At 34.9% G+C, this 5,533-nt stretch overlaps 1 pseudogene; it reads right to left on the bottom strand.

Annotated features, from left to right (window-relative positions):
- Positions 1–292: 292 nt before the first annotated feature.
- LOC143633633 (S-adenosylmethionine decarboxylase proenzyme 4 pseudogene) lies at positions 293–1,652 on the bottom strand (annotated as a pseudogene).
- Between the last annotated feature and the right edge of the window lie 3,881 nt (positions 1,653–5,533).

Consider the following 5,533-nt stretch of genomic DNA (forward strand, 5'->3'; position numbering starts at 1 on the left):
GTCAAGTATTTAACATTGCACAACCTCTTTCACTTAACTTTGTGATTAAAACATTAAGAAGAATTGAAGAAGACAAGAAAAACACTATTTAACTAAAAGAATATTATAAAGAACCAAATATTAATTTTTCCACTAGAAAACACAATATTCCTCAAAATCTTAAGCGTGACAAACTAAAGTGGGGTACAATATGATGATGCAGGTGAACACGCACCAATCCCCTCAATTTAATTCTTTTGCCATATCAAGATCCTCTCCCTCACCTTTCTAATTTTTTTGCTTTTTTTTTAAAAAAGATTTTAATAATCTTTTTATACAAGTCAACCCAACCAACCATTCTATGACATGCAAATTGGTATCACTCATGCAACATCATAGCATCATCCCCTTAGTCATCTTGCATGCACCCTGTCCCCAATATATTTTTTTTATGTTTTATCATTTTCTATCATATTCTCTTCCGGCGACTAGTAAACGTTTGAAACACCACCGGACCGGCCGCCGGAAGCACATCGATACTACAACTCCGGCATTTCAACCCTAGCTGCTCCACCGCACCCTTGATTCTCATGCACGTGTCGTCTCCAGCGTTCGTTGTGGCCACAGAAACCGTCCCGGGACTGAAAACCTTCACCGCCTTCTTAACCATATCCGCCATGTCGCTGTAAATCGACCCGAGGCACTCGAAGCTTGCATAACTGAAACCGTCTTCAGGCGTGACATGAATTGTCGAGTAACAGTCGGCATCGAGTCCATTCATGGAGTATCCGCAAGGATCAAATGCAAAATCACATATCTGTGCATTAGGGTTTATACGGTTGATACCTGTTAACTCCGTCATCTCTCGTCCAGCCGAATCGCCATTCTTCTCGTCGTTCGGATGCCGAAAGAACTTCCGAGCTAGGGTTTGGTCAAGATCAGTCATGCACACCTCAACAGTGTACGGAATATCATCAGGGTATTCGACAACACCGGCCGAAAACACATGCCATGAATGACAAGTGAGTTTTGAAGGAATCACAGAAGCCTTTCTGTAGCAAAGACTATCAGGGATGTTGTCCTCCAAATACACAACTTCTTCATGGAAGCTAGTGTGAGGATAGGGTTGAGCTTGTGGGAATATAAAGCTTCCGCGGGTGTATCGAACCGAAACTAGTTGAAGATTGAGGGTTCTAGCATGATCAACGAATGGTTGGACAGATTTCAAGAGCTGTGTGGTGCCACATGTCTTGATAATGATCTTGGTAGGGTAAACAAAGAGTGAAGATTCAGAAAGCACATAAGAATCAAAGTGTTGGTTGCCAAGTGCGGAAACAACAGTACATTGTACTTGATGAAGCACTTGTTCAATTGATTTGAAGTCGAGTTCCCGGAGACCGATATCATGATCACCCGAGAATTGGAGTTCTAGGCGTTTTTCAAAGCCTTCAAAACCAGAGACAGCCATGGAATAATTAAGAAAAGACACTTATGAGTTGTGTTTTGATTGGGTGTTGAAGTGTGTTTGGGATTGGTAGAATACAGGAGTGGTGGTAGAGGAGTGTTATATAGGTGTGTGGTTATGGAGAGAGAAAGGGTGGGGGAAAGAGCATGCGGGGTTAGCCAACCAAGAGATATAATTGAAAGCATAATGAATTCAAGATTCTAGCTTGTGCTCAACAAAGATTAAGTTGCCATTGGTTCAGTTGTCTCTTCTAATGCTATTTTATGACTAACTAGGTTCATTCAACTAATATGTACTTGGATAAAAGAAATTTTATAACTTTCACCTATATTACCTTTAGATGCACAATCGTTTTCTTTTTTCAAAAAGAGGCAAAGTGTGTTGCTAGGAGTGGAAATGTGTATTGAAGTATTTGGTGACCACTATGTAGTGGTGTTAGTTAGCTATTTACTTTCAAATATAAACATTATGGTGTATGATGTTATATTTATCTTTACAAGTTATCTAGGTTAAGTTGGGGTAAGATATATAGAAATCATTTGACTTTATTATTATTCATATAGAAGATTGTTAAATTAAATAACAATTTGTAGCACACAAAGTGGAGTCTAGGCTAGACAGGAAAGAATTAAGTACTAAGTGGGAACACCACCCCCACTCTCCTCGGTTTCTCCAGGGTAGTTTTTCACCGGCTTTGGGGGATTACTCCAAAGTTTATTCCGGTTTGTGTAGTAAAATGCGAAGAAAAATGGGAAATCGAGAGTAATAAGTGAGATTTTGATCCCGGGAAAAGCTGTAAACCCCCCCCCCCCCAATTTTGAGGGAAAAGTTGGAGTCGGGATGATTATGTGTGCTCTTAACAAAGAGTTGGACAATTACAAATAGATTAAAATGCTTTCGTAGATAAATCTATGTTTACAACCGTGTTAAGTATGAACCGATTTGATGTGATCTCAATGATTATAGCAATTACCAACTGTTTGAGAAAAGGATGTTTTGTGTACATGGCGTACGTGTCGGTAGAACCTAAAGAAAGGAAATTGTAAGAAAATCTATTCATTTAAGAATATATTGATGTTTTTCTTAAGGATTACCTCTGGATAGGTAAGTCGAGTTCAAGATCAGTTTACTTGATGAGTTCAAAGGACGACACTACTAGCCAAGTCATATATAGACTTACACCTACTAAGTTAAAAGAACTGATGACACAGCTACACGAGATGTTGGAGAAAGGCTTCATCCGATATAGTTTTTATTGTAACTTGTAAGTTGCATCAAATTTTGCTCATTAATATAAAGAATGTATCAATGAGGGTGTGTATTGACAACCAATATTTTCACAAAGTGACAATAAATAATTGTTTCCCTCTTTCAAGAATTGACAATATGTTTGATCAATTATAGGAAACAATTCATTTCTCAAAAATAGATCTTCGTTTGGGTTATGCCTATTAAAAGTTCAGGAAGATGGTATTCCTTAGACGGACTTTGGGATTCGGGATAGACATTTGTGTAGACCATCATGACTTTTGGACTTATGGTCGCTTTGACAAAATTTTATGGACTTAATGAATTAAGATTGTAAGAGCTACTTTGATATATTTGTTATTGTCTTCATTGATTATACATTTATCTACTCGAGGAGTGAGGAGGCCGATCATTATAATAATATTCGATTAATGCTCAACTTACTAAACAAGAAAGGACTGTATGACAAGTTCTCTAAGTGTCAATACTAGATTAGTGAATTCAAGATTTTGGGCCATGTTTGTAACAATTCGGATTTTTCTATTTAAATTTTTGGTGTTCGTTACCCGGACCATTTCTGCGTTCATAAAATCTTATCAAAATACCGCGTCTATCGAGTTATTATTATTTTATTATTAACTGTTTATTATATTTATTTAATATATATAAATTGTTGGGTTTTAACAAGATTATCAAAGTCATATAAACCCTTTTATATGAAAAACGCAGCGGATAAAATAGATTTAAATTTTGTTATATTGATTAACATAAAACCCCTTTTATATGTAAAACCCAAGCCCCGGATCCATATACGAATTTGCATGCATACAAAACAACATCCATAGGGTGTTCGGTTTACATACCTTCAAGTTTCTAGAAATATTAAGGAGACGATCCTTATGAACGGCTAGACTTCAATAGAGAAATCCTCAAGCTTGTATACCCAACAAGCTCCAACAAACACCTTGGTTGCTAGGGTCCTTTAACACTCTTGCAAGAACAACCTTTGTTCTTTTTCCCTTTCTTGTTCTCGGCTTCCAAAAGAGAGAAAGGAGAGAAAAAATGCGTGTGTGAAAGAAGGTAAAAAACAAGAACCAAGAATTCTCATCCTCCAACTAAAATACTTGCATGTCTTGGTAAATAACAAAAATAATAAAAACAAGAGAGAGGGGGGGAAAGGGGTGGCCCCACTTTTAGTTTCCCTCCAACAATTCAAATGTCAAGTATTATTATTTGTTACTTATGTGACATGGCTTTTATGTTTGTTATTTAACCAACTTAAACAACAACATAAAATACTTTCTCTCAAAATATAAATTAACCATATAATTTATATATTACACAAGTGCAAATATCTAGAAACTCATTTCTAAATATTCTAAGTGTTTGATAATCATTACTTAGATCATATCTAATAATAATTATCGTGGTGTTTGTCTAGCTTGTTATTGGGTATGACCCGACTTGGATCATAACGTACTAGCCACATCAACTCTAATATGTGTCTTGGGCAGACCGATTCCTACATAAATAACTTTGTTTTATATACATTGTTAACCCTAAACAAAAGTTTAACATTATTTTGTTTCCATCACTAAACTTGAGGGGCCTAATAGCAAAATCTGATAATTACAACTCATTAACCCATTTATCCATTAACCCAACCCGTGATCTAGATCCAAACCCGCAACCTGTGACCCATTGTGATGTCTTGAATCACAATTCTCGTCTTAAACTTGGAATTGATCTAATGGAATTATTCCTCTTGCCTATTTCGGCTTCACCGACGATGTGAATTAGGAAAACAAGATCTTTGTGATACGTATTGATTATTATACTAAACCGGCTTAACCTAAATTGGGTATTATACGTCTAAAGGTTGTTATATTTCAATTAATCCCGTCTACACCATCCTTTACCCGTCGCCATCAAAATCCCCTTAAGGAATTGGATTATAACAAGTTCGTGATCGTTGTTCTTGACTTCGTTTGCCCGTCTTCTTATAGGAAATTTTGGCTTCTGTTTAATCATTGTTAAAGATAATTAGTTACATGTTTTGATTCGTCTTGATGTCAGTTTCAATATCCCCAAGGTTAATCGGCCAAACGATTAACGTTTTGGCCGATTGATCTTGTTAGGGTTTATGTATGAATTGGGTATTCTTTCAGATTGTTTAAGAGTTTTCATTATGGCGATTAAACCAATTGACACACCAACTTGCATGGCTGGTGTGTGTATGTGTTATGGTTAGGTGGGCTGGAGGGCGCAGGTTTGAGCCGCTTCAGACCTGTTTTTGGGGTTTTATTTTTGGAAAACTCATTTATGTCATATACTAATTCTTTTTAGCATTTAAATTATATTATAAAATTTATAAATACAATAAATTAATTAATATTTTGTCCTAACCGACATATCAAATAGTCTTTTTTCGAACTTTGTTAAAACCATATATATGTGTGTGTGTGTGTGTTAAGTATTTAAAAAAATTGTTAAAGTATTAATTTTAATGATTTAAAAAGGTTTTTAATATAAAATACATAATTAAAATATAAAATTATATCTTATTGTTTTAAAATAATTATTGGTCAATTATTTTTATAAACAAGTATTTATATATATTTATTATTATAACTAAAATACTAAAAAATAAAAGGATTTATTTTGTTATATATTATTTTAATACCATTTATAAGATAAACTTTAAACAAATTGTTTTAAACTCTCAAATAACCGTTCGTATCTCAAACTCTTTTAACCCATTCATTAATCCGTAGTTATTTCTACGTTATTATCTTACTTAGGATTTGTTCCTTGATATTATTGACGAGCGTGACGAGTGTT

This window comes from Bidens hawaiensis, unplaced genomic scaffold (assembly GCF_021521415.1).
Source record: "Bidens hawaiensis isolate Kalapana, Puna unplaced genomic scaffold, B.hawaiensis_p1.1 tig00006836_1, whole genome shotgun sequence".
Lineage (NCBI taxonomy): Eukaryota > Viridiplantae > Streptophyta > Magnoliopsida > Asterales > Asteraceae > Bidens > Bidens hawaiensis.